The sequence below is a fragment of the Emys orbicularis genome, chromosome 16, assembly GCF_028017835.1.
Source record: "Emys orbicularis isolate rEmyOrb1 chromosome 16, rEmyOrb1.hap1, whole genome shotgun sequence".
NCBI lineage: Eukaryota > Metazoa > Chordata > Testudines > Emydidae > Emys > Emys orbicularis.
In genome coordinates, this window is record NC_088698.1 from 6,547,881 (window position 1) to 6,562,412 (window position 14,532).

Here is a 14,532-nt window from a genome sequence, read left to right on the forward strand (position 1 = left end):
AGCTGAGGAAGTGCCTGGATGGGGTGGAAGATGCTCGAGCGTGGTATGTGCTCTGTCAATGGACTAGACTAGAGGGTGTGGTACTTAGGGACTATATGCCCTGAGGTGTATGTTTGGGGACTTTTGTTTAAATTACATTTTGTAAGAAACTGGCCCCAATGAGGGGAACTATTGAGGCAAGAGAGCAGTTGGGGAGTTACTGGGGTCTCTAAGGAGGGAAACCAAGGCAGGTAAACGTCCTACCATGACCTCCTGCAAGAGGGCATCCCAGGTGGGGCTACCCTGTTAGGCAACCTTGATTATCGGTGTCATTACCCATGCTGCCTACAATATGGAATAAACACGGATACCATTCATGTGTGGCTATCCTTGAATGAGTGAAGTGTGTCTTTTGGACACAAATGCCCTTTGTTATCTCCAAGCTAAGTGCTTAGTACATTGTTATCTTTACAAGATGGGTGAGGTGATTAAAAAAAAAATTACTGTGCTGAAACTATCTAGTCTGTGAAGTTAGGAGTTGCACCGTCATGGGGTTTAACTAACCAGGGTTACTTATAAACAATGTCCGGGTGATCTCCCAGCCTCCAACACCCACTCCCAGCCTCGACTCGTAGCCAGAGTCAGATAGCAAAGAGCATATGCAAAGAAATGGTGGCTAACCTGGAGGCCAAGGCAAAAAAGCCCTGCATAGTATGAACTAGGGCTGTGTCTTCAGGACAGAACAGAGCCAAAGGGTCAACAGCCAGAGCCCCAATCTCCAGGGAGCAATTGGCCTCTGACCTTGCTGACTCAGGACAAGTCTTTAATTAACAAGTGGCAGAAATCCCACCTCCTCCCTGTAGCAAATGTGTTCACAACACTCACTGCCTAGTAAGGGTGTCCCAATCCAGCGCTGCACTAGCCTCCCCCACAGATAGCAGGAGCTGTGAACGGACACCCTGCCAGGGAATGACAGGTTGTATGGGGGAGACCAAGAAAGAGGTCACTCCTTCCTTTGCCGCCTACCACCACCAGCTTACCCCTCAGGGGAAGAGGAAACCCTGTCCTGCAGCTACACACCACCCACAAAACACACACTACCTTGCCCTTCAGCTACATGCAATCCATCCCTCAGCTACACACCACACACAACCCCATCCCTTAGCTACACACAATCTCCAAAACATACACAACCCCATTCCTCAGCTACACACCACCTACAAACACACACAGACACCAAAATACACACACACCCTGCCTCCTCAGCTAAACACCACCACAGACAAACCAATCTGGGACCCTTCACCCACACACCATCTCCAAAACATACATACACACCCCTTCCTCTCTGCTACACACCGCCCCAAACTCACATGCATTCCCCTCCCCCCCTCGGGTATAAACCACCCCCCTACAACACACAACTTCCACCCTCATCTACACACCCAAAATCACATGAACAACCCTCCCCCCTCAGCTACACACAACCCTCCAGAACACACACAAGTACCTCCCCTGCAGGCTATACACTAACTCCAAAATACACACACGACTCACCCCCTCACCTACACCTCCCAGAACAAACATAAACCTGTTCCCTCAGCTACAAATAATCCACCAGAACACACACTTGAAAGCAACCCTCTCCCTCCAGCTACTGAACACCCCCAAACACACAACCCTCCCCCCTTAGCCATATCTATTTAGCTTATGAAAGACAAGGTTAGGAGATGACTTGATCATATAAGTACCTACATGGATGACTGAAATTCACTCCAGCAGACAACACTGTAACAAGATCCAATGGCTGGAAGTTGAAGCTAGACAAATTCAGACTAGCAATAAAGTGCAAATTTTTAAGGGGGGGCAATTAGCTATCGGAACAACTTAGTGGTTGTGGTGGATTCTCCAACACTGGACATTTTTAAATCAAGATTGGAGGTTTTTCTAATAGATAGGATCTAGTTCAGGCACAGCGATTGGATTTAAAGTAGAAATGAATACAGGGAAGTTCTTTGGGACCATTGCGATCATCTTGTCTGACCTCCTGAATAACACAGTCCATAGAACTTCCCCAAAATCATTTCTAGAGCAGAGCTTTTAGAAAAACATCCAGTCTTGATTTAAAAATTCTCAGTGATGGAGAATCCACCATGACCCTCAGTAAATCATTCCAATGGTTCATTATTCTCACCTTATTTCCAGTCTGAATTTGTCTAGCTTCAACTTCCAGCCATTGGATCTCTGCTAGATTGAAGAGCCCATTATTAAATATTTATTCCCCCTGTAGGTACTTACAGACTGTAATGAAGACACCCCTTAGCCTTCTCTTTAGTAGGCTAAAGAGCTTGAGCTCTTTAAGTCTATCGTTAAAGGCAGGTTTTCTAAACCTTTAATCATTCTCACGGCTCTTCTCTGAACTGTCTCCAATTTATCAACATCCTTTTGAATTGTGGGCACCAGCAATGGACACAGGATTCCAGCAGCGGCTGCACCATTGTCAAATATAGAGGTAAAATAACTGGAGATTTCCCCGTTCATGCATCCCAGGGTCGTATTAGCTGCTTTGGCCACAGCTTCACACTGGGAGCTCATATTCAGCTGATTATCATGGCCCACAAATCATTCAAAGAGTCACTGCTTCCTAGGATAGAGTCCCCATCCTGTAAGTATGACCTACATATTCTTTGTTCCTAGAGGTATAGATTTACATTTAGCCATCTTAAAATGCGTATTGTTTACTTGCACCCAGTTTACCAAGCAATCCAGATGGCGAGGAAAGGCTGGATTTAGAGATGTTGTGCAGGAACAACCAGGAAGATTTAGACACCGCCTGCATGTGAGGACGTAGAGAGCCCTGAATAGAAGAGGACACCCAGGTTAGGGGCCTGATTGACAGAGAGGATATCGTGGTGGTCAAGTACATTGTGATTGAGAAAGGAGGGAGAGAGGAGGGCATGGACGGAAAGATTAAGAGCTCTGTTTTGGCCATGTTGAGCTTAAGCTGAAGCCTGGATGTCCTTGAGAAGATGTCAGAGAAACAGGGCAAGATTTTAGTTTGGCCAGAAAGAGACAAATCCAGAGTATAGAGGGTAAATCTATGAATCAACTGCATATCGGTAATAGTTGGATTTCTGTTTGCAAGTGAGATATTGCTTTTGGTGTTCATGGGCAATGGAAGTGAAAGCCTTGCCAAGTGTTGGAGTGTTTTCCACACTGCTGTAGGTGACGTGCTGTGGCATGAAATCCAAGAGACGTCTCCCTTATCTTCTGCTGTGAAGGTTTCAGTGGATAGGGTCTTGGTGCAACCTTCACTGTCACTAAATGTTATCATGCTGCCATTTAATGCGTTCAGATGTTTTTCTGAGATGTAGCCCATGAACATTGTTTAAAGCAACAATTAGTATTGTTTTACTGGCTGCTGCTTCAGCAGTTTATATTCTCCAGGCTAAAGGGTCATTAACAGAGCCTTCGATACCACAGCTTTAGTATGTTCTTTGCAAGATAGACTGGAAATGTTCTGACATTAATAATTAAACAAGAGATGCAATTAAGATCTCAAAGGTGCATCAATAAACACAGAAACATTGAAAAGTTTCACAGGTGTCAGATTGCACTATGTGAAACTGAAGGATTTCACAACGCACAAAATGGTAAGAATGAAACTTTCATTTTGAAGCTGTGAATTATTTTCAAATCTTTTTCATAGTTTTTAATTTTAGACTTTTGCACAAGAAAAGGCTATTTCTGTGACAGAGTGTGCAAAACAAATCAGGACAGTTTACTAAGGGACATCAACAACCAGAGACTAAGCTGCACCTACAAAATTTGTGCATAAATCCATTACACCCAGAAGTCTCACGTTTACCTGTAGAAACAGGAAATTGCATGTGTAACTACTCAGTCACTTGTGCAAGTGCAGATTTCTGCACGCAAATCCAGGATCGTGTGCCCTTTGCAGGTACAGCATCGGTGCTGGAACTAGGGATACCGGGGGTGCTGCCATACCTCTAGGCTTGAAGTGGTTTCCATCATATGCAGGGTTTACAGTTTGGTTCAGTGATTCTCAGCACCACCACTATTCAAATTGTCCCAGGACCCCGGTGCTGGCCAATGAAAATGTGACCCTGTTTGCTCCAAGGGGATTATAGTCCCCAAAACTGAGGCAAGCAAATTTAGTGGACATTTGAAAACTTTGCCCCCATGTAAATAGGGCTTCTGAAATAGTAGATTTTAACAACAAATGTGTCTTTCATCTTGAAACAACCATATTCCATTTGCCTGGTGCTTTGGTATTTCAAATCAGATTATAAAAGTAACAATAGTATTTCTTGGTCTTCTATAGCATGTTCTAGCTGATGTTCTCAAAGCGCCAGATTCTGATCCTTTACTGAGACTGAATGACAGGGGAGTCAGTTGAACTACTCATGGAATGTTTAGACTTTTTTTTCCCCATTCCTGCTGCTTCCAACTCCTCTGGCCTCTCCCTTCCCACGGTCTCATCTTTTGAACAGCACTGCATCTGACGCGCCTCTGCCTTCTCCCTCCATGTTGCTGTCATCTACTGTCCATCCAACTCCTTCCCATCAGCCTTTCTCTCCTGTCCCAGCTCCTGGCTTCCTCTCCTCGCAATCTCTATCTCTCATCCTCTGTCTCTTCAGCTTCCATGTTGATGGCCCACCTGACCCCTTTGTTGCATGTTTCCTCACTCTGACCTCGTCTCTTGACCTGAAGCTCTGCTTCAGTTCTTCCACTCACCAAAATGGCCATTCAATTATTCGATCTTCAGCAAGCACTGCTCTCTCTCTGATTGTTCTATTGCCAAGTTTCCCCTTTCCAACCATCACCTGGCCTCTTTCAGCATTGCCCAGCAGCCCCTATCCCCCATGCCCTGAGACATTACCCAAGGTACAATCTGGACTGATGAACAGCTGTGTCCCCTCAATCCTCCAGACTGGGGTGCTTTTTACACAGCTTTGCTATGAGAGCTACCACTTCTGGTCTGCTCCCACACAGCCTCCAGCATGTAAATTACTCTCCGTTACATTGCATGAATGCTATTGCCAACCACTCATGAATTACACTGCAGAACAACACCAGCAAACTCTCCAGTCCCAGACTTTCCCCCAGAAATGTGCATCTTATACTGCCCAGCCCTCTCCTGGACAATACAATTCATATTAAGTCTGTCATTTATTAATAGAAAATGATATGCACACGCCTTATTATCCCAAATGGAGTTTCCCAAACACTTCAATCCAAACACACTGGTTTAGATAAAACAATAAAACAAATTTATTAACTAGAAAATGATAGCTTTTAAGTGATTACAAGTAATGAGGCATAAACATCAGAATTGGTTACCAAGAAATAAAAAGTAAAACCCAACTAATACCTAACTTAATAAGCTACATGAATTCAAAGCAAAGGTCTCTCTCATCACATGTCCCAACAGTCTTATTAGCTGATCCCCTTTCAGACAAGATCTCTCCCTCAGTCCACTGCTCCTTTCTTTGTTCTTCAAGATGTAGTGGGTAGAGAGATAAGGAGGGAGATATTTTGGGAAGTCTGCCCACTCCCTTTATAGTCCTTTCTCTTGCACAAGAATTATCTCCCGCTGAGGCTCAGGAGACAGAAAATCTGAGTGGAAGGGAACCTCAAGCTGTTCCTTTGTTCAAGGTGTAGATTTTCTGCACACTCCCTTTTTCCTGCCCAAGAGTGGCCACTTCACTAGGTGATTGTCCATTTGATATTGTAGACACCTGGCCTTTTGTCTCTGGGGAACTGGTTTGAGGCTGCTTCTCCAGGCTTGGAACATGTCTTAACACTATACAGAGGAATCGTATGTCTTTTCATGCAATGTTGCTTCACATATTTCACCAGGACAGTAACGATCAGCAAATCATGAGCTTTCAAATGATACCTCACAATGCATACTTTGTCCTATAAAAAGGGGTGCACGTCGGGGTACAGACCGTCACTCTGCCTTTCTGTGTCTTCCAGTCCATCAGCGCTGATGCCTTCATCTGCTCTCAGCCTTCTCCTCCCTTTCTTTCATTGCTATTGTTGTTGATTCTCCCCATGCTTCACTTTCCTCCACCCTTGACTTTTTTGCCCCTCTCACTTATCACAAAGTCCATCCCGCCAACCCACAGCCCTGGCTCATTCCCTCCACTCCTGCTCTCACGTTGCGAAGCATTGCTGGCGGAAATCCTGTGACCAGGCTGACTTCCTCCACTGCACAGTCATTCTCCTCTCCTTCGGTTCTGCCATCTTCCTAGCTAAATAACTCTGCCAACTTAACCTGAATCCCATTCCTGCCTTAATTCAGTCCCAGCTACCTTTGACTCACTTCTCAAACTCTTCCCTTCTCCTGTCTCCACTTCTGTCTCTACACAGGATCTTGCCAATTTATTCCAAGAGAAAGTTGACAAAATACCGTGTAATGTTCCCTCTCCCCTTAGCTTGCTTTCCCTTTCTCCCCTGCCACAGAAGTTTACCACAACATCTTTCTCTCTTGCCTTGATAAATGCACTTTTGCCTTGCTCATCTCCATTCTGAACGCTGCTGAAAAGATCATTTTCCTAGCCCATCATTCTGACCACCTCATCCCTCTTTTGCATCCCTCCAGTGGCTTTCCCTTTTCTATTACAACAAACATTAGCTCCCCGTCTTCATTTTCAAGTCTTTGCATGACCTATGCCTACCCCACCTATCATTTCTCCTTCACTATCAAGAGATTGACTTCTGCCTCCCATTAGCCCATGATGGGCTTCCATCACCCACTTGTTACATTTTCAAGCACCCTCCTGCATTCTCCCATACTGCCCCTTATACTTGTGAGGATTTCCCATTATCAACGATAGGCCACGGGGGTGCTGAGATCACTGCCTGGCATGCTGACCAATAATGTCTCATTGTTTCCTTGTACTCCCCCATCCATCTGTCTGGTGTCTTAGATTATAAGTTTTTGGGGATAGGGACTTTTTGTTCTGTTTGTACAGCGCCTGGCATAATGGGGTCCTGGAACATGACTAGGTCTCACAGGCCCTATCATTGCTATGAGCCAGTATGAGCCCCAAGTGCTTTGCAAACTTTAATGAATTGAGCCTCCACCCCTTAGCAGGTTAAGTGTCATCACTCCATTTTTCAGTTGGAGAAACAGAGACAGAATTTAAAGGATTTGCTCAGGATCACACAGGGAGACCATTTCAGGGCTACAAATGCAGCCCAGCAGAAAGGTGAAATGTGGCTCTACAGTTCAATCGAAATATCTCCGAGTTGGAGGGGGAGAGTGTTTGTATCTGCAACTCTGCTTTACTCAGGGTCAAGATTTTCACAGCTGGCTGCCTATAGTTAGGCACCTAAGGCTGTGATTTTCAAGGGGGCCAAATGGTGTGAGGAGCCCAAATCTCATAGAAAGTCAATGGGAGCTGGGCACCCAACTCTCCTGGGCACCTTTTAAAATCTCAGCCTAAGATCATTTTTAAACAGCTAGCTAACTGGACTGAATTTCACTGGTTTCATTTGGTGCTGCAGGGTGCTCAGCACTTTAAAAAATCCACCCTTAAATAAATGGCTTGATTTTTAAATGGAACCTAAGAGAGTTAGGTGTCCCCCAAAATCCCAATTTAGATGCCTAAATATGGATTTAGGAGCCTAATTTTAGGCAGCCAAGTTTGAAAATCTTGATCCAGCTGTTCCAATTCGCTGTCCTGTGCTTTAACTACTAGCCCGTGCATCTTGTGCTTACTGATTCAAACTTACACTGGAGGCTATCAAGAATAATTAATAAATGTGAGTGCTATTTATACTGGAAGAACTGATTCAACATTTATCCTTAATGAAGCCTGGGACTGGCCCAAACTGAATGTAAAAAGAAATCTGACCCAGCCGAACCTAGAGAAAATGTTGCATTTTGGGCTGATAATGCTGGCAGAGCAGATCAGCTGAACTCTGCTGGTAGTAATAACGCACATTGCAGCATATGGGAGCTGCAATCTGTCAATGTTAAATTAGAAGCACCGGCCTGTATTCTTTTCTTAGGTTTTAATTTTAAATTAGAGCACATACTGCGTAGGATGAGATAGTCAAGCTATTCAGAAAGCCATAATTATAGCCCGGTAGCAATGTCAACAGAATAGTGTTTATCATGAACATGATCACAATTGGAGAGAAACGGCTTCTTTGCATTTCAGTTTTCAACCAAAGAGAAATCTCTCCATTTGCTGCTCATAAAGCAAAATAATGCACAACCTAAAATAACTGCTTACCTGAGCGGAAAGCGTGGCGCCACAGTGAAACTAAAACATAAGGTTGCAAGAACGCTGCTCAGAGTCCCTTCAGGCAGCAGAAAATTATACTGGAAATCCTTTGAATTGTATTCCAGTTTAGAAGAGGCTTGAGCCGAGCTACAGAGTGTGTATTGCAGCTTGTCCTAGGCTTGCAGCAGGGAGTACAGCCAGTTCTCCTGGGCTGCATGCAGTCTTAATAAAGTAGCTCAGAATGCCAGGGCGGCAGGAATTCTCCCGCATCCCACCCACTTTCATTTAGCTGCTGCTGTGGCAGTCCCTACCTTTCTAGTCCCTCTGGATTGCTAAAGAACTTCATGCACCTTTCAAAGGGCTTCACTGCAGAAACCCTCTGGGGGCTGACAGGAGGCCTTTGGCTGTGATGTCAGAGTGAAGAAGGCCAGTGAACTTCTCTTGCTTAACCTCTTCGCTGCTGTTGGATACTTGTATCTTCTCATGCTGCGAGAATTGTATGACATCAGGACGTGACCCAATGCTGGGGGCAGACTCAGGGTTACTATAGCACTGGGAGCTGTCGGGGATGTGGGATACCATTCATGTGGAGTGCAGGGGTTTTGAGTGCAGTCAGGATGGGGTGCTAGGGAATGGCACACATGAGGGTGGGCTGCCAGATATCTCATGTGCACCCCATCCATCCCTCCCTCCAGAAACAGGGTTTCCTCCCCCACTCATGTTTTTTGTTTTTTACTGCTCCCCCCATATATAGCAGGCACAGCACAAGGAGATGTGTCTATGTAAACAGGAAATAAAAACATTCATTCAAACCATGGTGACCTGGCCTCCTGGGTCTCTGTAATCACTATCTGGTGGTAGTAATGGGGTCAAATAAAGACCCAATATATCACAGAACACCTCTGTGAAACGGGAAACAGAAAAACAACCCCTTCATCCCAGCCAGAACAGCCAAAAAGCTATACAGAGCACACAGTAAAACACAGAAGAACCTAAAAACCAGAGGCCTCAGAAAGAACCATTAAGGGGAGTCCAGGCTGCAACAGGCTGTCAGGATAGGAAAGTAAGGGACACTGAAGCTAAGGCTAGGACTCCAGCAACAAATCTAGAGTCTTAAAATATTAGATGCGGTTACTCCTGACCCAGCCTTTTCCTGGATATAACAGGAAGAACTAAATAAATCATGGAGTCTCTCTCTCTCTCTCTCTATATATATACACATAAGAAGTTACTGAATGTGTCTGTAAGAGCCTAGCTAGGATGGGAATCTGGGAGCATTTGTAAACAAAGCAGGAAGCTTTGCCACGAGACCAGCCAAGCCATTGTGCAGTAAGAGTCATCATGGGGCTGTGTAAAATTTGAAAGGAAAGAAGCTAGGAAGAGGGCATCCGTTTTGGTTTTTTTAAATCACTTCTGAGAGACTGGATCTGAGACTGGTCCCTTGCACATGAATCCGTGGCCTTTCCAGTGGTCCATCAAACAATTGCACCCTGTCCCCCGGTATTCTCACATGGAAAGAACTGTGCAACACACACACACACACACAGAGGTAGCTTTGAGACATGACGCAAAACCTTACAGACACTGCTACTACCCTGTAGGGGTTAGACACATGCAAGAGGTGCACAGAGCCTGCCCTCCTGTGGTGAGTTAGGGATATAACATCAGTGTCTCTGTGGAAGCGATGCTGCAGGTGGGATGGGCTGTGGACAGTCAGTCTCTCTGGAAATAAGGCTGTGTGGGGGATTTGTTTTTTCCATAGACTCATTTATTAGAAGACCAGAAGGGACCATCGATCACCTAGTCTGAACTTCTACATAACACAGGCCACAGAATTTCCCTGAATTAATTCCTGTTTGAGCAAGAGCATAACTTTTAGAAAAACATCCAATCTCAATTTAAAAATTAGCGATGACGGAGAAGGGGATATTCTGTAGCAGGGATCCCTCAGTCTCTCCTGATGAAGCAGTCCTCTGTGGCTAAATAATTAAAGTCATTAGGAGGGAAAGGAGGAGAGAGAGTGAGAGGGCACAAACACAAGAATGACTTTATAGCGTGGAGGCTAACGTACTGGTGTGGGACAGCCAGCATCCAGTCCCCCTGCTCCATTGACTTTTTAAAAAATGAGTTATTGTCACTTTCTGGGGTTGCTGTAGCAGCCTTTGTCCGGATGCTCCCAGCCAGCATACACGCCTGCACTGAGTCTCTGTGAGCTAAGAAGCTCTGATTCAACAGTTCTCATTCCAGCACATGCCTGCTTGTTACACACCGACCACACCCTGGTTACCCCTGGCAAGATGACGTCAACACTCTCCGCGTCCCAGATTTTCCCCAAACCATGTACTCTGCAATGTCCAACCCTCTCCTAGACCAGAGAGAGAGAGAGAGATTAAGTCTGTTTGTTCCTTTAAAGATACGGTACCCAGCAGCTTGCCACATTAACTGGAGTGAACATTCACTTTAAATCAAACACAGAACTGGGGTGGTTTAGATTAAAAGTAAAACAAGTTTATTAACAAAAGGGATAGGATTTTAAGTGATTTCAAATATAAAAAATAGAGTTAGAAATGGGCACAAGCAAATAAAATGCTTTCTAGAGGCTAAGAGTTAACAAAACTACAGTCTTGTGTTTCTCTGCCCCTCTCTTTATAGTCCAGTGAGCCTTTAAAATGGATCCTTCTGAAGGTCAACCCCCTACACACACACACAAAGCAAAGTTCATTCAAGCTGTGAGGAAGGCGACATGAAGTCTTATGGTGAAGGAAGTTCCATGCTGGTTTCTTCTCCTGCTGGTTTGCTAAATGCAAAGTGATTTGTTTCCTACAATCTCCCTGCTGTCTCGATGGTCCTGTAATGTAATTTGCATTCCCAGTGTCTCTTAATGTACCTTGGAAATACCTTCCAGGTGACCGAACCACATTCTTCTGTCTGAGGTGGGGTAACTTCAGCCCTTCCTGGCAGACGCACTTTGATAATATAATTCCCAATACATCTGTAATGTAGATTTTGTCCTCCATACATACACCATGCAATGATCAGTATGATATTGGCTTTCTATTGATATCTAATAGAAAGGAGCATCAACTCTGGCAAGTCAAGTGTACAAATATAATTAGGGAGGCCAAAAAAGAATTTGAAGAGCAACTAGCAAAAGACACACAAACGAAACAGCAAAAAAAAAAAAAAAGTGAAGTATCTGAGAAGCAGGAAGCCTGCCAAACCATCAGGGGGGCCACGAACGACTGAGGTGCTAAAACAGCACTGAAGGAAGACACAGCTGTTGTGCAGAAGCTAACTGAATTCTTTGCATTGGTCTTCACTGCAGACCCCTTTCCGGTCACCAGTGGCACCAGGCAAGGCTGTGTGCTGACTCCCACACTCTTTTCCACCCTTTTTTCAGCTAGGCTGATGGATGAATTTCATGATACTGGCAGAGGAGCATTTATCCAATTCAGCACCGATGGGAATTTGTTCAATCTGCCATGCTTCCATACTTGCACACAAGTGGCAAATTTACTCATTAAGGAGCTTTTATTTGCTAATGACTGTACATCAGTTGCTCACACAAGTGAGGACATTCAGTTTCTAATTGATCACTTCACTCATGCATCGGGGGGTAGCTGTGTTATTCTGTATCCACAAAAACAATGAGGAGTCCGGTGGCACCTTAAAGACTAACAGATTTATTTGGGCATAAGCTTTCGTGGGTCAAAAACCCACTTCTTCAGATGCATGGAGTGAAAATTACAGATACAGGCATAAATATACTGGCACATGAAGAGAAGGGAGTTACCTTACAAGTGGAGAACCAGTGTTGACAAGTCCAATTCAGTCAGAGTGGATGTGGTCCACTCCCAATAATGGATGAGGAGGTGTCATTGCTTTTGTAGTGAGCCAGCCACTCTCAGTCCCTATTCAAGCCCAAATTAATGGTGTTAAGTTTACAAATGAATTGTAGCTCCGCAGTTTCTCTTTGAAGTCTGTTTTTGAAGGCTTTTTGCTGAAGTATAGCTATTTTTAAATCTGTTATAGAATGTCCAGGGAGATTGAAGTGTTCACCTACTGGCTTTTGTATGTTACCATTCCTGATGTCTTATTTGTGTCCATTTATTCTTTTACGTAAGGACTGTCCGGTTTGGCCAATGTACATGGCAGAGGGGCATTGCTGGCACATGATGGCATATATCACATTAGTAGATGTGCTGGTGAATGAGCCCCTGATGGTATGGCTGATGTGGTTGGGTCCTATGATGGTGTCGCTAGAGTAGATATGGGGACAGAGTAGGCAATGGGGTTTGTTACAGGGATTGGTTCCTGGGTTAGTGTTTCTGTGGTGTGTAGTTGCTGGTGAGTATTTGGTTCAGGTTGGGGGGCTGTCTGTAAGCGAGGACAGGTCTGCCTCCCAAGGTCTGTGAGAGTGAGGGATCATTTTCCAGGATAGGTTGTAGATCGTTGATGGTGCGCTGGAGAGGTTTTAGCTGGTGGCTGTACGTGATGGCCAGTGGTGTTCTGTTATTTTCCTTGTTGGGCCTGTCCTGTAGTAGGTGATTTCTGGGTACCCGTCTCGCTATGTCAATCTGTTTACTCACTTCCCCAGGTGGGTATTGTAGTTTTAAGAATGCTTGATAAAGATCTTGTAGGTGTCTGTCTCTGTCTGAGGGATTGGAGCAAATGTAGTTGTATCTTAGGGCTTGGCTGTAGACAATGGATCGTGTGATGTGTCCTGGGTGGAAGCTGGAGGCATGTAGGTAAGTATAGCGGTGTAGCGAGGTCGAGACCCACTGGTGAGGCGCTTCCTGCTGGTCATCCTGGGTTTTAGCTCTTGTCCAGCCTGGAGCGCCCTCTGCTTCAGTGTCTCGCCTGCCCTAGGGCCCCCGTGTCCCTCCCGGACCCCGGTGCCCCTTTACCTTGGGGTTCTTCCCCTGCAGTACCCCCACTCTGGGTCTCCCCTCCCAGGGGAACTCCTACCCTCTACACCCACCTTGCCTCAGTGGCTACTGCCAGTCATCATCTAGCCCCCGCTCACTGGGGCAGACGGCAGTCTGTAAAGGCCACTCATCATTGGCAAGGGGTTAGGACCTGCTGCCTTTGCCTATCCCTGGGCTGCCCCTCTGCAGCCCCAGTACCTTTTGTAGGCCTTCACCAAGGCCTGCAGCCTGAGGGTTTACCAGGCTGGAGCTCCCCAGCTCCCTTTGCCCTTCCCCAGCACTGCTCCACCTCAGGTTCCTTGCTCCCAGGCAGCTAGCCCTTCTCACTCCAGGGCTAGAGTGAGACTCCCTCTGCTCCTGGCCCCCAGCCCTCTTATCAGGGCCAGCTGAACCCTCCTGCTTTGAGTATTAATTTTTGGTAGCACCCCACAACACACACAACCCAGACAGGCTGGGTGGCCTGCTTAGGTGAGTCAGGGGGTGGAGGTGGCTTTCCCTCCCCGGACCCTGCCATGCAGAGCTGTCCTGGGCCCTGCTGGCCTCTGCCTGCCCGCCCCCCCCCAATAGAAGTCAAACTACTCCTATGCCCAAGAGTCTCTCCCTCCCCCCCCCCGGCCTAGAGCCCTGAGTTTCCCTCCTCCCCCCACTGGGCCATGGAGATTTTAATAGCATGTTGGGGGGTGCCTCAGAAAGAAAAAGGTTGATAACCCCTGCGCTAGATAGCCTTAAGGCAAACTACAAGGGAGCAAATGCGGGCTGAACGGAGACTGCTACCTAAAATCGCCGAGTAGAGGTGCAGGGGCGCAGATACACCTGCAATGGAGCACCCATAGGGACACGCATCTCGAAGAACCATCGTTACTGCATAAAGTGAGTAACTTCCTCTTTTTCTTGTAGCCATTTATGACTTTTTTTGCCGCATTATTTGTATTCACTTAAAATCTCTCTCTTTATAGTTAATAAACTTGTTTTATTGTTTTATCTAAACCAGTGTGTTTGGAGAATTCCATCTGGGGTAACAAGATTTGTGCATATAATTTCTGTTAATAAAATGACAGACTTTATAGGAGTTTGTATTGTCCAGGCGAGGGCTGGCCAGTATAAGACATAAATTTCTGGGGAAAGTCTGAGACTGGGAGCATGCTGGAGTCACCCTGCAGTGCAAGTCAGTCTAGTGAAATCCTGAGTGTGACTGGCAGACTGCAATTGCACACATAGGCGCCGACTTCCCCACTTCCGTCTTTTCCCACCCCTGCCCAACTCCGCCCACTCCCTGCCCCTATTCCAACTCCTTCCCCAAATCCCTGCCCTGGCCCCGCCTCCACCCCTGAGCACGCCACGTTCCTACTCCTCCCCCTCCC